Source organism: Caretta caretta, chromosome 6 (genome assembly GCF_965140235.1).
Source record: "Caretta caretta isolate rCarCar2 chromosome 6, rCarCar1.hap1, whole genome shotgun sequence".
NCBI lineage: Eukaryota > Metazoa > Chordata > Testudines > Cheloniidae > Caretta > Caretta caretta.
This window is the reverse complement of record NC_134211.1, coordinates 17200020-17218809: the sequence shown is the minus strand read 5'-3', so window position 1 is coordinate 17218809 and position 18790 is coordinate 17200020. Positions and strand designations below refer to the sequence as shown.

General features: G+C 48.0%; 1 pseudogene; it reads right to left on the bottom strand.

Moving 5' to 3' along the window:
* Positions 1 to 10980: 10980 nt before the first annotated feature.
* On the bottom strand, positions 10981 to 11144 carry LOC125639246 (U2 spliceosomal RNA; annotated as a pseudogene).
* Positions 11145 to 18790: the final 7646 nt, after the last annotated feature.

The window sequence follows — 18790 nt, the reverse complement described above, 5'->3', positions numbered from 1 at the left end:
AAGGGGGGATATGCTAGAGGTCTATAAAATCATGACTGGTGTCATAAACATATAGCTAAGGGTAGCATAAAATCCCTTCTTTACCTGTAAAGGGTTAAGAAGCTCAGATAACCTGGTTGGCACCTGACCAAAAGGACCAATAAGGGGAGAAGATACTTTCAAATCTGTGGGGGGTGAAGGTTTTTGCTTTGTCTCTTTGTGTGTGTTCTCTTGGAGACAAGGAGAGAGACCAAGCAAGTAATCTAGCTCCCACTGAATGATCCATCTAATTTACAGAAATAGTAAGTAATAGCAAGGAAATGCGTTAGAGTATCTTTTGTTTTAGCTTGTGAATTTTCCCTGTGCTAAGAGGGAGGTTTATTCCTGTTTTTTGTAACTTTAAAGTTTTGCCTAGAGGGGAATCCTCTGTGTTTTGAATCTTATTACCCTGTAAAATTACCTTCCATCCTGACTTTAGAGGTATTTCTTCTACTTTTTTTTCCTTTATAATAAAGTTCTGTTTTTTAAGAATCTGATCGGTTTTTAGTGTCCTAAAAACCAAAGGTCTGGTTTGTGCTCACTTGGTTTACCTATTTGGTTGGTAGATTGTTCTCAAGCCTCCGCAGGAAAGGGGGTGAAGAGGGTTGGGGGGATATTTTAGGGAAACAGGAATTCCAAGTGGTCCTTTTCCTGAATCTTTGTCTAACTCACTTGGTGGTGGCAGCAGTACCCATCCAAGGACAAGGAAGGATTTGTACCTTGGGGAAGTTTTAACCTAAGCTGGTAGAAATAAGCTTAGGGGGTCTTTCATGCGGGTCCCCACATCTGTACCCTAGAGTTCAGAGTGGGGAGGGAACCTTGACAACTGGTGTGGAGAAAGTGAGTAAGTGTGGTGTTTAGATGTTGCTTGTAATTATTAGAATTGGAAGCACTGGCTGTTGGGAGTCTGAAAGGACAGGAAACAGGAAGGAGGGGGGAGGAGTTGAGAGGCTGGGAGAAAGTTACAGAGGGTGCAGCAGCATCTTGGTAAAGAGGTTTCCACTTTGAAAATAAAGTCCTGTGGAAGCTTATTAGTACCTTGCCTGGTTGATACAACATTTTGGCGACGAGGATGGATCTTCTGCCTCTGAACCCACCTGCACCCTTTCTGCAAAGCCCAGGTGAGCGTCCAATTGTTTTTACTACCTGGATCCATATGTTTGAGACTTATCTGCTTGCAGTCAGTGCTACAGAGATTTCTGAAGTAAGAAAGCGTGCTCTGCTAATCCACTGCCTTGGAGCAGAAGGGCAGCGTATATTTTACACTTTTCCCCTTGCAGATGATAAATATGAGACTGCACTCACTGCATTAAAGACTTTTTTTGTGCCAAAAGTGAATGTAGTAGCTAATTGCTACAGATTTCGCCAGCATGAGCAGAAACCAGGGGAAACTATAATGCAGTATATTGCTTCCCTTAGGAATCTGATTGTAATTTGTGACTTTGGGAATATGGCAGATGAGATGATTAGAGACCAGCTCATTGAGAAAACAACCATGTTTTGTGTAAGAGAACGCTTACTTCTAGAACCACAACTTACACTAGAAAAAGCAATAACCATTGCTACTCAGATTGAGTCAACTACAGCTGAAGCCAAAATAATGAGCATGGATACAGGAGGCACAGTCCAGGCTGTGACTCCTTTGCAGAAAAGTTCACTACCACTGCACACACACAATTGCAAGAGGAAAACTAATGAAAAACCACCAAATCAGCAAATTCAAAATACAGTAAAAGCATGCTTTCGCTGTGGATCCCCACAACACCTTGCAAGCTACACAGGATGTCCAGCAAAAGTAGCTCAGTGCAATCATTGCAAAAAGATTGGGCATTTTGCTAAAGTATGTCGCAGTAGCCAGTTCAATCAACAGGTGCATGCAGTTACAATACCAGATGTTACTGTGCTGAGCGTGGACAAAATCACTACTGCACATATTCCAGAACAGATAAAGTGCACTGTAAACATTTCCGCCATACCCTCAGGCAAACCACACTCTATTCAGCTAATGTTGGACACTGACTCAGCAGTATCTATACTACCTGATTCCATCTAGCTGCATTACTTTAAAGATGTGCCTCTTCCTGAACCCAAACTTCACTTGGTGTGCTATTTGAAAAACCATATTCCAGTACATGGCTGCCTGCCAGTAATAGTTACTTTTGGTGATCGCTGTGTAACTGCAGAGTTCTACATTGTCCACAAAGGCACTCCTATCCTTGGCAGAGATTTATTGGCTGCTTTAAATCTCAGGGTAGTTAATGGACGAATTGATCTTCCTCAGCAAAGCACTCTTGCGGTACACACACCAGTTTTATCTGGGACCCAACACCAAGTTGAGGAGAAACTCGGCTGTGCTTATGGGTTTCTGCATAAAGTTAAAATGTGGAATAATGTGATGCCTGTACGACAGAAGTTAGGGCGCTTATCATTTTCAGTCAGGGAAGTTGTTTCAGAGGAACTTAGAAAACTTGTTCAAAAGGACAATATTGAAGAGATCGACTCCTCGAAATGGGTTTCACCTATAGTAGTGACGCAGAAGAAGGGTGGAGACATTCGCCTTTGTGTGGACTTAAGGGAGCCAAATAAAGTGATTGTGATTGACAGCCATCCTCTTCCTCGCATAGAAGAAGTATTTGCAGAACTCCGTGGAGCAAAGATGTTTTCTACTCTTGATTTGCAGAGCGCTTACCACCAGGTTATGTTGCATGGAGATGGCAGAGACCTCACAGTATTTATTACACATGAGGGACTATTTAATTTTAAACGTGTTCCATACGGTCTCACATATGCCCCAAGTGCCTTTCAAAAAATGATGTAATTGATTCTGAAGAATCAATATGGAGTTCAGTGCTGTCTGGATGATATTATCGTGTTTGGAAATAGTCCTGAGGAGCATGACAATAACCTGCAGTCTGTACTAAACTGCATCAGCACAGCAGGCCTCCAGCTCAATAGGTCCAAATGCAAATTTAGACAAACTGAACTCTCCTTTCTGGGGCATACCATTTCACAGGCTGGACTAAAACCTGATCCAGATCATATCCTGGCAATTTCAGATGCTCCTCCTCCAACAGATTTGCAAACCTTACGTTCCTTCTTGGGTCTTACCTCCTGGTATGCAAAATTCATTCCCAATTATGCTTCTGTCATTGAACCGTTACGGGAATTACTACGGAGAAGTTCAACCTTAGTGTGGACAACGGATGCACAAGCTAGTTTCGAAACGGTGAAAGACTTGATTGTACATAGTCCAGTACTTGCACTATTCCAGTCCTGCACTGCTCACAATTTTAACTACTGATGCTTCTGATTATGGACTTGGAGGCTGTTCTCACACAACTGCATAAGGAAAACACAGAGAGGACCGTTGCATTTGCTTCAAGGACACTAAGTAATGCTGAGAGGAAATATTCTACAGTTGAAAAAGAAGCACTTGCTTGTGTCTGGGCTACTGAAAAATGGAGAACTTACCTGTGGGGCCGCGCGTTCAAGTTGCGCACAGACCACAGCCCTTTGACGACGTGGCTCACCATGAAAGGACTGGGAAGAGCAGGATACCGTATTGCTTGATGGTCTGCAAGACTACTCTCTTTTAATTATGAACTGCAATATACGCCTGAAAACCAAAATGTGGTCGCTGATTGCCTTTCTCGCCTGCCTTTGCCTTCACCAGATGGTCCACCGGAGGATGAGGATGTAGGGGTTGCGCTTATTACAAGCACTCTCACTGCAGTTACAAGAGAACAATTTCAAGCTGCTTGTTCAGCGTGTCCAATTCAACAAAAACTATGGGAATTTCTGACAAAGAGATGGCCCAGTCATCCTAAAAACCTTGACCCAGTTTTGCTGTCTTATTTTAGATTTCGGGATGAACTTCCTTTGTTTGATGGCTGTGTGCTACGAGGTACACACCGGCTCCTTGTGCCAGAAGAATTACAGTCAAAACTCATACACCTGGCACACGGTACTCATCAAGGAATTGTCCGAACCAAACAACGACTACGGGATCTGTATTGGTGGCCAGGGGTGGACTCTCAAACTGAAGCACTCATAAAATCCTGTGTCACTTTCCAAATGCATGATAAGATAGCAGTGACATGTACCCCTCCATTACAGCCTGTTCCTCTTCCTGAATCTGCATGGGAAAAAGTGGCAATTGACATTGTAGGACCCTTTGATACTGCTCCAACTGACTGTCGTTATGCCATCACCTGAATAGACTATTTCAGTAAATGGCCTGAGGTAGCGTTGACATCGCAAATCTCTTCAGCTACAGTAATTAAGTTCCTCTCTTCAGTTTTTAGCAGGGAAGGTAACCCCAAAGAACTGGTTTCAGATAATGGCAATTTACTTCCCTGGAGTTTGAAACTTTTCTAGCACAGAGGAACATTTTACACAGAAGGTCATCCCTATATTACCCTCAAGCCACTTGGGAAATCGAACGGTTTAACAGAAGTTTGAAAGAGAGTTTGCAAATGGCTAAACTGGAAGGGCAATTGTGGATACCCTTCACTACCGATTTCTTGCAAGCATACCAGGCTACATGACATGCCACAACGCAAAGATCACCCGCAGAGTTACTGCATGGGAAACAGATGAATACTAAACTGAACATTGCTGTGTTGTTAAAGGCACGACCTGATGCCCCAAACGAGGATGAAGTGATAAGAACAATTGAACAGAACCAAGCAAAGTCTAAGGCTTTCACAGACAAGCAGCGGGGTGCTAAGGAACCAATGTTTGAGAGTGCTTCCTTTGTTAAATACGAAAACCTGAAATTTTACGCAAAAGGGACAATAAATTCACAGCTCCTCTTAAAATCATAGGTGTAAGGTCCCTTCTTCTCTATCGACTTTCTAATGGGCGGATATGGAATGCTTCTTATCTTGCCCCTGCCTGTGCACCAAGAGGAGATTATGCCAACACCCAGTCTGCATTGGATGACTTCACCGTAGTACCATCACAACAAAACATTGCACTGGAACCGGGGCTTGAGAGACGGCCTGTCAGACCCAGACGACCACCTGTCTGGACTAGAGACTATGTGATGTAGTATCCACAGTGTTTTCAGTGTAATATTTCTGCCAACAGTATAGTGTCTTGTTTCATATTTGTTCCTGTGATTAGAACAATGATGCTTATTTTAATTGGGAGAGTTTCTTAAGAGAGGAGGGAATGTGGTGTTTAGATGTTGCTTATAATTATTAGAATTGGGAGCACTCGCTGTTGGGAGTCTGAAAGGACAGAAAACAGGAAGGAGGGGGGAGGAGTTGAGAGGCTGGGAGAGAGCTACAGAGGGTGCAGAAGCAGCTTGGTAAAGAGGTTTCCACTTTGAAAATAAAGTCTTGTTGAAGTTTGTTGTTAGGATATAGATATTCAAGCCTGTCTGTAAAGGCCTATAGTCTAAGAATTTAGGTGTATTCTTATCACTTGACTAGTTATAGAGGTATAAAAGAAAGAATCAAAATCACTATCTGCCAGTGTAAGGGCCTTCTCTTACTGTGACAGTCTGAGGCCCTGTTCTTCAGCTAAGGCCTTTGGCTAAGCAACAGAGGCAGCCATAAGCTGGGAAGCGAACGGTCACATCTTCACATTCCAAACTAGTCACATTGAAATAAGGTGCTATTGGGCTGTTAGGAATACAGTCCTGTCCTGATAGTGCCTATCACCTCCAGAGAAAGGGAAGTGCCTAGAAAATGTAAAAGGAAACTTAGTTTGATAGCATCCTGTCTGGCAAGAACTCACTTATCAATAGCTGGGATGTGAAATCCTCACTTCTGTATTGTTTTGTCATTATAGTTCCCACTTTGCTATTGTTTGTCTGTATAATCTCTGTCTGGTTCTGTGATTGTTTCTGTCTGCTGTATAATTAATTTTGCTTGGTGTAAACTAATTAAGGTGGTGGGATATAATTGGTTACATAATCATGTTACAATATGTTAGGATCGGTTAGTTAAATTTCAGGAAAATGATTGGTTAAGGTATAACTAAGCAGAACTCAAGTTTTACTATATAGTCTGCAGTCAATCAGGAAGTAGGGGGGTGGGGGTGGGCATGCGGGTGGGGGAAATGGGAACAGGGAATGGGGGTGGGGAAATTGGAATCCTGTTTTGCTAAGGGCAGGAATGGGAACAGGGACACAGGTGTAAGGCTCTGTGGTGTCAGAGCTGGGAAGGGGGACACTAAGGAAGGAAACTGGAATCATGCTTCTGGAAGTTCACCCCAATAAACATCAAATTGTTTGCACCTTTGTACTGCGGGTATTGTTGCTCTCTGTTCATGCGAGAAGGACCAGGGAAGTAAGTGGGTGAAGGAATATGCTCCCTAACACTTGTTAGTACCTTGCCTGGTTGATACAACAATAAGGAAGTGTTATTTACTCCTTCCCATAACACAAGAACCAGGGGTCCCCCAATGAAGTGAATAGGCAGCAGGTTTAAAACAAACAAAAGGAAGTATTTCTTCACACAACACACAGTCAACCCATGGAACTCCTTGCCAGGGGATGTTGTGAAGGCCAAAACTACAACTGGGTTCAAAAGAGAGTTAGATACGTTCATGGAGGATAGGTCTGTCAGTGGCTATTCTCCAAGATGGTCAGGGACGCAACCACAGGCGCCGACTCCGTGGGTGCTCCAACCCTGGAGCACCCATGGGAAAAAAAATTAGCGGGTGCTTAGCACCCTCTGGCAGCCAGCTCCCCCCCTCCCTCCCTCCCATAGGCGCCAAATTCTGCGGGTGCTGCCGGGTGCTCGACCCCCCTCGGCCCCGTCCCGACTCCATCCTTTCTCCAACCCCTTCCCCACATCCCCGCCCCAGCCCCGCCTCCTCCCCTGAGCGCGCCACGTTCCCGCTTCTCCCCACCGGAGCTTGCTCCAGTTGTTTGGTGGTGGCAAGCGCTGGGAGGTAGATGGAGAAGAGGGGATGTGGCGCGCTCAGGGGAGGAGGCGGAGGGGGTGGGGTGGAGTGGGGAGGGGAGGGGAGCTTGGCTGCCGGTGGGTGCAGAGCACGCCCTAATTTTTCCCCATGGGTGCACCAGCACCGGAGCACCCACAGAGTCAGCGCCTATGTTCACCGCAGATCAGTTGTTCAGCGGCATGCGGGAGGAGCGGGGACAGGGCACGCTTTGGGGAGAGGGCAGGAAGAGGCAGGGCGGAGGGTGGCCTTGGGAGAAGGAGTGGATCGAGGGCGGGAAGAGGCGGGGCGGGGGCTTAAGGGAAGGGGTGGAGTGGGGGCGGGGCGTGGGGCGGAGGGAGGATCGAGCTCCCCTTCCCCCTCCGCCCGGGGTAGAGAGGAAGCTGGCGCCTATGGACGCAACCCCATGCTGCAGGTGTCCCTAAACCTCTGACTGCCGGACGCTGGGCCCGGTCGACGGGATGGATCGCTCCGCCATCGCCCTGTTCTGTTCACTCCCGCTGAAGCAGCGGAGAGCCGGCACTGCTGGCAGACAGGAGACTGGGCCCTGGAACTGTGTTCTCTGGGCCGCGTTCCACCCAGCGGGGAGAAGTCAACAGGAGGCTTCTGGGAGCAGCTTGTCTTTGATCTCTTGTGTCTGTGGCTGCTGCTGCTGCAGTGGGTTGGAGTCGGCTCCTGGCCATGGTCTAAGGCTGGCTCCAGGGAGAGGAACTGGCTCTTCCGTTCCGCCCCCTCTGTCGTCAAGGGGGACTCTCTGGGGAGCTGCTTTCAAAAGGGCATAGGGAACCGCCCCTCACTTCTAGCCTCTTCCCAGCTGGATGACAGGATCCTCGGCTCAGCTGCCGAGTGTTGGCGCCACCTGCTGGGGAGTTTGGGTAGTAATCCATGTTTGCAAATTTCCCCCTTCATCTGTTTCATGACACAGGCCAGGATAAACCCTAACATTGCTGGTACCATATCTGAGGAGCTGGGTAGGGGGTCACTGTGGCTCTCTTCGCTGCTGCGAGACCGATGCAGGTATCTATCCCATCTACAAGTGGGGAGCCCTCTCACGTATGGATGAGCCTGCAGAGATTCAGAAGCTGAAGAGAGGAAGGACTGATGTCCATCATTACCAGTACCCAGGAGTAGCAAAAACTTGATCAAGTAGATTGTGCCCGTCTGATCCTTAAAGACGGGGCACATGGGTTAGTTTTTCAGGTCAGTGGCTGCATCTTCTGCAGGCTGCAAAGTAAAAGAAAGTCTAAAATCAAATGTTCTTTTCGTTGTCGTTTCTCTTGATTCCTTTTTTGTGCCTCCCTCAGCCTGAGTGGGGAACACAGACTAGTCAGTTTCACTTTTGCTTAGTCAGTTTCCAGTCTGTTTCATGCTGGGGTTCTGGCACAAAGCTGCCCTGTTGGGGCTGCAAACACCCAAGGCAAACGTTTAAAAATCTAAATGAAAGAAATGAAGTGCTGTGCATTGAGAACACACTGATGTTGCTGCTAGACCCGTACAATCTGTCCAGCCACCGTGTCTCAGTTCTGTACAGAAATTAAAGCCAATGAAAGCAGCATTAGGGAGCAGCTGACTTTCCATCTCACGGCAGGTGTATTTAGGTTCTTAATCTGAGCACAGTATTAGTTAGTCCCCTGCCCGGTGCTCAGTTTAGTCATGGCTGTTACCTTGAGCAAGCTGTCCCATTCTCCTTGGTTCTGGAGCTTTGAGGGAGGCGATGGTGAAGGGATACAAGGTTTTAAACCAGTCGTACATTTGGGGCCTGATCTCCCAGGCTGCATCTGGTAAATGACAAACTGAAAGCACTTTTGTTCACACTGGGTGAAATTCTCCCCTGTGCAGAGACTCAGCACATGGCTCATGCACCACTCAAGTCCCAGCTGAGCCCTTTCTGCACAGGGGAGAGTTTCACCAATTTCCAGTGTGGAAAATCCTTCTCTGTAAAATCTAAATGCTGGCCTTAAAACAAGGCCCTGGAATGTGCTATTTGTGCAATAGCCCTCCAAAGCTCCGAGCAGGGCCGCTTTTAGGGGGGGAAGCAAGGGATCAAATTTCTACTGTTATTAAAACACATTGGATGGCAGAGCTGTATGGAGAGACTGAGGGGGAAATGATCTGTATTTTGCTGAAAGGTGGGGATGCTCACTTTGAATGAGGGCCCACTGGCGTGTCTGCTCTCTGGGGAGCACAGGAGGGTGGTAGACTTCTCCTGCTGCACAGAAATAACTCTGTGATGCTCCGCAAGGGTCCCGGTGTTGTGGGGCATCTCGCTACCACCTTGTCTGTGCCTGCCAGGGATCAGCTCCCTGACTCCAGCAGCCCTGAGCAGCACAAGCCCTCCCCTTCCAGCCTACCGGCTCCACTGTCCCTCTGCAGGTTAGAGTTACGCACACCCCAACCGTCCAGCCCTCCGAGCATCCCCTGGAGGGTCCAGCCCCTGGTCCACTGGACATTCTCAGGAGTCACAGATCCGCTGTTCCCAAAGGACCAGCGACACCTAAGCACGCACAGCGCTTGGGTATGCTGAGAGTGAAAACACATACACGTTTCCTTAACAAACACAAAGATTCGAGCCAGAGCAAGTCGGTCAGTGCTGGGTTTACAGTGGGGCCAGTGGCACCAGGCCCATGCTCAGAAGGGGCCCCGACCTGCTCTGCTTGCTGGCTCCCCCCACCCACCACTTGCTCCTCTCGGCCTGCAGGGTCGTGCAGGGCGCTCTGCATTTGTGGGGAGGTCTTGGGGAGACTCTGACTATAGGGAGTTGGGGGGGGGGTGTTGCAGAGGTGCTGAATTTCTGATCTCCCCATGGGTGCTTGTCCCCAGCTCTGTCCCAAGCCCTGCCCCCTCCACCCTTTCCCCCAAGGCCCTGCCACCCACCTCTTCCTGCCCCTGCTCCTCCCCCCCCACCCAGAGCCTCCTGCCCGCTGCCGAACAGCTGATCAGCGGCAGGCGGGAGGCGCTGGGGACGAGGCGGGGCATCTGATCCGCGGGGCTGCCGGTGGGTGCTGAGCACATGCTTTTTTTTTTTTTTTTCTGGGGGTGCTCCAGCCCCGGAGCACCCACAGAGTCGGCACCTGTGGGGTGTTGGGCGGGGTGGGGGGGGATGTGTGGAGTGGCGCGGGCCGACTCCTGAGGGGAAGGGGCATGCTGGCAGCACAGGTCTGGGCAGGCCACTGTGCGTCTGCCAACTGCCGGTTTGTCAGTAGTGCCCTCGCACTGGTCTGGGCAGAGCGGGGACACTCCTGCCATGCCATGCCCCATTGCCCCTGGCTGGCCCCTCGCTCTGGGGACTGACCTCCCCCGCCATGCTCCACTGCCCCTAGGGGGCCCACAAATATGTTTGGCGCCGGGCCCACAAAATGTTAATCTGGCCTTGAAGTCGGTAGAAGTACGGGCAACAATTGGCTACATTGTAAAACCATAATACGTTTTCTAGAGCCTAGACTTGCCTAACAAGGCACTCTCCTGTCTCATAAAGTTGAGCTCACCTACATCTTTCTCCCAGCACTTCACAACCTTGCTGGCTGTGACCTTCCATTCATAAGACAAGCCAGTTGGCAGCGTGTCTTCTAGGTGTGTGACTTCGTGCAGTCTCCTGATATACCGACTACTTCTTTGCTTTTAGTCACAAACAGGAGACTCTCCTGCTGTGGCCTCCTTCCTGGAGATTTTGTGATCTTTGTCGACTTCGCAGTCTCGATGGGCTCTGTATGCAAACAGACGTACATTGTAAGACACACGCTACGCAATGACCAGCCAGGGAGCTAACTCTCTCCTACCCCCTGCCTGGTCAGAACCCGGGGATCACCTTCTGGTGACCTGTCTTCACTTACAAACCTTAAGAACACAGAAAGAAAAGGCGTACTTGTGGCATCTTAGAGACTAACAAATTTATTTAATCACAAAATTACAACAGAAACTTAATGCAACCAACCATTCATGATAAATAAACCAAAAGATTGAATATCTGAGAATAAAACTGTTATAAAGGCTGGTTTAAAAGAAAGAGTTCAACTGATTCTGTTTTTCAACCACAATAGTTTCCTCAAGGGGAGGTGCACTGTTCCTGGAGGTACTGCAATACCAGGTCGATGCACGGAGTGGACGGAGCAAGCTCCTTTTCCATCTCCCTGTTCCAAAAATCCATTGGAAAGCGTCGCGGTTCCGGTGGTATCTGGTGAGCTCTTGCTGGCCCTTGAAAATCTGGGGGAGATGGTGTACCCATATCTGCAGCAGGTCTCCAAGGTGAACAGCCTCTGGCGTGTTAGAACAATGTAGCTAAGGGAAGTCGGCAAGCCGGATCCGTAACTTCAGGATAAGGATTGGCTCTAAGGGCTGGGTCGCTCGGGCTGGGGGGCGAAGCCGGGCTGGGCGCGCATCCGATGAAGTGAGCTGGAGCTCACGAAAGCTTATGCTCAAATAAATTGGTTAGTCTCTAAGGTGCCACAAGTCCTCCTTTTCTTTTTGCGAATACAGACTAACACGGCTGTTACTCTGAAACCTGTCCTTAGTGTCCATATAGCTCTACAACCATTTAACTATTATCCTTACATACGTTTTGCAATGATTGTGATGGCTACTGGCTTTCAGTAGAGACCTCACATGCCACCTTTGGGTGAAATACTATGCAAATCCCTGACACTAGGGGATACTGTAACCAATTCTCCCCCCCCACCCCCACCCCCACCGCATGCATGCATCTGCACACTGCGCCCCCTGCCTGTTGGTATCAAGGGATCCCTGGGTCACAAACTCCCATGCTTTTCAGCGGGAGTAATGCCTCCCATCCGGCCAGCTGACAGGCGGTGAGGAATGAGCCTCGTCCGCTTGCAGCTCATGCACGGCTCCCTCAGGTCCACTCTGAAGGTGCTCAGCTGTTGTTTTAGAGGCAAAGGAAAATGGACGACAGCTCAGTGGGTGGAGAGACCTGGAGCCGGCATGGAGACAACCCAGGTTGTTTCAGAACCTGATTGCGGCTCCGTCGAAAGACCGCTGTGGTCATCAATGGGCTTTAGAGCAGGTCCTACAACTAGGGTGACCAGATAGCAACTGTGAAAAATCGGGTCAGGGGCTGGAGGGTAATAGGCGCTTATATAAGAAAAAGTCCCCCAAAATGGGACTGTCCCTATAAAAACAGGACATCCGGTCACCCTACCTACAACAATAATATATACAAGAGGGCGGGAGGGATAGCTCAGTGGTTTGAGCATTGGTCTGCTAAACCCAGGGTTGTGAGTTCAATCCTTGAGGGGGCCATTTGGGATCTGGGGCAAAAATTGGGGATTGGTCCTGCTTTGAGCAGGGAGTTGGATTAGATGATCTCCTGAGGTCCCTTCCAACCCTGAGATTCTAAGAGTAAGAAGGGGACTGTGGGGGGAAAACAAGCTCATAAAAGTGCTATGACCTTAAATGGGCAGAGGGTGGCGTTATAGCATAAGAAAGCAGATTGGCGTGCAGGGCTTTGTAATGGTCAGGTCTGAGAATGACCACAACTCATTTCATTTCAAGCTATTTCTTTCTTCACCACCGCAGCAGTGAAGGGGTGGAAGGAAGCCTTTTAAAGCTGCAGCAGCTGCTCCTATGATTAAATACGTTCTCTGGGAGGTGGGCAGGTGGGTTCCCGGCTACTGTGTTAGATCCACCATTGAAACAGACCAGAGAAATAGGACAGAGGGTCAAAAAACGTTAATGATTTAGAACACTAAGAGGCACCAGAGATCTGCTTTGTGTTTATTTTCTCATACTCTCTCTCTAAAATTCCCTTCTCGATCTAAACGTCAGACAGCTAATTAGCTAAAAAGTAAGCCTGATTGATACAGATACACACAAAATACACAGCAGCAAATCCTGGAAGTTAAATAGTCGTTAAAAACTCCTTGTGAGTGATCTGAACAGGAAAATACTGAACACATCAGATGCTTGTTCTAGGACTTCCACAGCCCACGGGGGCTAATTTGATTTGCTGGCAAAAATGGAAAAAAAGTCTCTGTAATTTCCGTTACCAACCCCTCCACAAAGGCTGAGCACAGGATGGAAACTAACGTCTGATGATGATACTGGGGATGGAATGTGCTGCAGCCTCCCTGCCCGCCCATATTGGAATTAAACTGTTGCTACTTTTATGCATCTTGAACTATGGTTGAGCCAAACCCTGTTCCCAGTTACACCTGTGTAGCCTGTTTGTTGTGACCAGCTCCTGTCTGGGAACCTGCCAGACGGTGCCCATGGTTTGGTGAGTTGACTGTGGGTTTGGATCTCGCATCTCTTGGGGAGCCTGGCCTTGTCTGGGACTCAGGAGACCCATTTCCCAGCTCTGCCACAAACTCCCCATGTGACCCTGGGCAAGTCACTTGATTTTGCCGTGCTTCAGTTCTTAATTGTCCGCTTGCATTCTGAGTCCCTTTCTCCCACCTTGCCTGGTAGCTCTCCAGGACAGGGCCTGTCTCTTCCTGTCTGTGCAGTGCCCAGCAATGGGGCCCTGCTGCTGAGTGGGGCCTCTGAGAGCTGCTGCAATGCAAACAAATAAAACCAGAAGAAAGCCATCTGATTCCAGCAGCCAAGTGCTTCAGCCAACTGGAGGAGAGGGTGGGGTATCTGAGGGAAACAAGGAAGACAGAGGTTCTGACCCTGGCTTGGGAGTGCCTGCATATCTCCACGAACAGTCTGGCCGGGTTGTGGGTGAAATAGCCCAGTGTTCATTAACACTCACCCAACATACGTCCCTGTCTAGTTGCCTCCGTAAGAGCCCCCTTGGGCCCCTGGCCTGAGCGTAGCAGTGAAGCGGAGGGCTGAATGGAAACAAGACATCACGAGAGGGAGGCAGAGAGGAGAGAAGAGGGAAAGGGAAAGAGGGGAGGAAACCAAGCAAGGGAGAAAGAATGGACTAAAGCAATGGGAAGAAGGAGGCGAGCCAGAGGAGGAATCTGCTGGCTCCCTGCATGGTTGTAGGGGGGAGTGAATGGTTCTCAGGACCAAGCTGTCGCTTTGTCTAACCCGCCCCTTGGCGTGTCTGCCTCGGCCTGTGTCTCCGCTGAGGGCAGGCAGCACCTGGCCCACGGCTTCCAGCCCAATGGTGCAGTGCTAGTGGGGATGGCAGAGGGGGAAGCAGTTGTGGGAAAGCGTTATGCAGACAAAACCACACAGGATCGTTTCAGGGCACAAGACAAGAGGTCACATTTATTATAACACAATTTGATTTCTGACCAATAACAAATATCTAATACCTATGTATACATCCCCCCCGCCCCCTGAAATGTTCTGCAGCTGCTGTGTAGTTACCAGTCCTGAATGTAGCTTGAGTTCGTGGCCTGGGCTCGTAGCACCTCACTGGCCAGGAAAGCCGGGCACAAGGAAGAGCTGGGTCTCCGATGGGCATGCACTGATGCCCTTCCATGTTGGCAGCAGAATGTTACCCTCCAAAGTCTTCCATCTCACGCATCCTTTTTGTAGGCTTTAGTTTGAATCCAGAGTCTATAGGTCTTGCTGTGTCAGGCTGCCTCTGGGTTCGGTGTGATTGATCACCCGTCAATTGCAGACATGACTTTCAGCCTAGGACCTGGCTTTGATGTTTCTTCAATTGTACTTTTGTTCTTTTCTTTTGAGGGTGGACTCTTCTTGCTTTGTCAGGGCTGTTGTCTGCATCTTCAGCCCTTGGTGTTTACACTTTATTTCATCAGGACGGGCTGGGGCTGGAGGATGAGTCCATCATCCATCCATACCTCATTCACACATCTAAACTAAACTAATAAGATTACAGCAGGGTTTTGCAAAATGGAGTGAGCATTTTAAAATGGAGTTTGAGTTACAATATGGACAAGTGTAAGGAATGGCAAACAGTGAGCAGAACTTACAGTGTTGAAACAGTGCAAGTTTCAGTGATTTAAGCAGCAATTAGATTGAAAGTGAAACTCAGTTAGCTAGTTATTGGGGTAACCGGTTTTATGAATGAATATTGTTTCATTCATAAAACTTTGCTTATGAAGTTATGTTAATAAAGTGAACAATTAAAAACAATTTCATTGATCAGTTCTACATTGTATTTATAGCCTTAAAACAACTACATAAAGTGCGACCCATTCAATACCCCTGGATTGAAGGGTCAAAAGGGGGAATGGTTGAATGGATCAATGACATTGTTTTTAATTGTTCACTTTATTAACATAACTTCATAAGCCAGCCGGCTGCAAGTAGCGCAAACTGCAGAGCTCAGAGGAATTTCCCCTCTGCGGCTGCTTGTAGACGGCAGGAAGGAAGAGCCAGGGGGTAGAGTAAATAGACAGTCCCTCTGACACTGCTGTGATTGGCACTAGGCCTGATGAGTCAGGTCTGTTTGCACCGGGCCCTGCTGTGGTGCAATTACCGAAGAAACAGCAGCTTAAGGAGGCCACATGTTGTGTGCCAGACTCTTGCAAGAGGGCCCAGCTCCCTTCACGCAGCCTTCCAGTGCTTCTGCCCTTTGAGGAGGGATGAATTCCAGGAATGGGGGAGGAGAACACGGAGACGGGTAGAGTCTCCACTTGATCTCGGCCCCACTATCCTAGTTAGCCTTGTGTAGATCAAGGGAGTTGGCTGGAATCAAGTGATCCCATAGCCTGCTTTTACCAGGGCAGGCCCACTTTCACATAAGATGGCTCTGTTTCCCAGAAATTTCTTCCAGGACACCTGCCAGGTCCTGGTTTTTCATTTCACCAGTTAAAGAGTCTGGGCAGTGGGGGTTGGAGTTGAACTGTACCGAGCAGAATTTGCTGAGTGTTTACCAGGAACAAACAGGCCAGAGGGTGCACACAGAAAGAGAAGTGGGTTTTTGCCTGTGTTGGGGAAGGGAGGGCGAGAGTGTGTGTGAATGGATTTGGGGGGAGGGGAGGAGGGAGGGAAGGTCATGTCCCATGTGGATTACGGTTGGGGGCAGCCTGCATGTGGGAGAGGATTCTGGGGGACCTGCCTGTGTGTGGGAAAGGGAAGGCTGTGGCATGTGTGACAGAGCCGTTGGGCTGTGAGACAGAGCAGCGTGGGTGTGACTTTGTGAGCGGGAGGAAAAGCACCAGATAGTGTTTGGTGGTGGAGAGAGGAAAGCCTGTGTGAGACAAGGGGCAGGGGAGAGATTGCGGTCACCATCTGTCTGGCTATGTAGACTTCCTCCTCAGGCCCTACGCTACCAGCACTCCCAGCTACCTTCGAGACACCACTGACTTCCTGAAAAAAGAAAAGGAGTACTTGTGGCACCTTAGAGACTAACCAATTTATTTGAGCATGAGCTTTCGTGAGCTACAGCTCACTTCATCAGATGTTTACCGTGGAAACTGCAGCAGACTTTATATACACACAGAGAATATGAAACAATATTAAGGATCTACAACCTATCCTAAAGGATGACCCAACACTCTCACAAGTCTTGGGAGACAGGCCAGTCCTTGCCTACAGACAGCCCCGCAACCTGAAGCAAATACTCACCAACAACCACATACCACACAACAGAACCACTAACCCAGGAACTTATCCTTGCAACAAAGCCCGTTGCCAATTGTGCCCACATATCTATTCAGGGGACACCATCACAGGGCCTAATAACATCAGCCACACTATCAGAGGCTCGTTCACCTGCACATCCACCAATGTGATATATGCCATCATGTGCCAGCAATGCCCCTCTGCCATTTACATTGGTCAAACTGGACAGTCTCTACGTAAAAGAATAAATGGACACAAATCAGATGTCAAGAATTATAACATTCATAAACCAGTCGGAGAACACTTCAATCTCTCTGGTCACGCAATCACAGACATGAAGGTCGCTATCTTAAAACAAAAAAACTTCAAATCCAGACTCCAGCGAGAAACTGCTGAATTGGAATTCATTTGCAAATTGGATACTATTAATTTAGGCTTAAATAGAGACTGGGAGTGGCTAAGTCATTATGCAAGGTAGCCTGTTTCCTCTTGCTTTTTCCTACCCCCCCACCCCAGATGTTCTGGTTTAACTTGGATTTAAACTTGGAGAGTGGTCAGTTTAGATGAGCTATTACCAGCAGGAGAGTGAGTTTGTGTGTGTATGGGGGTGGGGGGGATGTGAGAAAACCTGGATCTATGCAGGAAATAGCCCGACTTGATTATGTAAAGAGTTGTCACTTTGGATGGGCTAGCACTAGCAGGAGAGTGAATTTGTGTGGGGGGGTGGAGGGTGAGAAAACCTGGATTTGTGCTGGAAATGGCCCACCTGTTGATCACTTTAGATAAGCTATTACCAGCAGGACAGTGGGGTGGGAGGAGGTATTGTTTCATATTCTCTGTGTGTATATAAAGTCTGCTGCAGTTTCCACGGTATACATCTGATGAAGTGAGCTGTAGCTCACGAAAGCTCATGCTCAAATAAATTGGTTAGTCTCTAAGGTGCCACAAGTACTCCTTTTCTTTTTGCGAATACAGACTAACGCGGCTGTTCCTCTGAAACCTGTCATCTGTATCAAGGTTCTGTTTATTCAGAGATTCCAAGGCCTGAAGGGATCATTCTGATCAACTAATCTGTCCTTCCTTAGAAGCCAGGCCACAGAACGTCCCCAGGCTAGTTCCGAGAGCAGAACTTTTAGAAAAACATCCAATCATGATTTAAAAAATCATCAGAAATGCAGAATCCACCACGACCTGTGGTAAATTGTGCCGATGGTTAATTAGCCTCACTGTTAAAAATGTGTACCTTCTTTCCAGTCTGAATATGTGTCTAACTTCCAGCTATTGGCTTGTGTTACACCTTTCTCTGCTAGATTGAAGAGCCCATTACTGAGTATTTGTTTCCCTTGTAGGTACTTATAGATTGTAATCAAATCACCCCTTAACCTTTCCTTTGTTAAGCTAAATAGTTTGAGCTCCTTGAGTCTGTCACTGTTAGGCATGTTTTTCCAACCTGAAGCCTGTCCAACTTATCAACATCCTTCTTGAATTGTGGGCATCAGAACTGGACATGCTATCCTAGCAGCAGTTGCACCAGTGCCAAATACAGAGGTAAAATAACCTCTCTACTGCTACTCGAGATTTCTCTATTTATGCAGTCCAAGATTGCATTACCTTTTTATCCACCACGACCGCCAAATCTTTTTCAGAGTCATTGCTTCCCAGCATAGAGTCTCCCATCCCTTAAGTATGGCCCACATTCTTTGTTCCCAGATATAGACACTTCCATTTAGCTTTAGCCATATTAAAATGCATATTCATAGAATCATAGACTATCAGGGTTGGAAGGGACGTCAGGAGGTCATCTAGCCCTACCCCCTGCTCAGAGCAAGACCAATCCCCAACTAACTCATCCCAGTCAGGGCTTTGTCAAACCTGACCTTAAAAACCTCTAAGGAAGGAAAAACAAGGAGAAGCCCTTGTGGCACCTTAGAGACGAACAAATTTATTCAGGCACAAGCTTTTGTGGCCTAGAACCCACTTCATCAGATGCATGGAGTGGAAAATACAGGAGCAGGTATAAATACATGAAAAGATGTGAGTTGCCTTACCAAGTGTGAGATTAGTCTAATGAGACAATTCAATTGTGCCCAAATAAATTTGTTAGTCTCTGGTGCCACAAGGACTCCTCGTTGTTTTTGCTGATACAGACTAACATGGCTACCACTCTGAAACCTGTCACAATCTAAGGAAGGAGATTCCACCACCTCCCTAGGTAACCCATTCCAGTGCTTCACCACCCTCCTAGTGAAATAGTGTTTCCTAATATCCAACCTTGACCTTCCCCACTGCAACTTGAGACCATTACTCCTCGTTCCGTCATCTGCCACTACTGAGAACAGTCTAGAATCGTCCTCTTTGGAATCCCCTTTCAGATAGTTGAAAGCAACTATCAAATCCCCCCTCATTCTTCTCT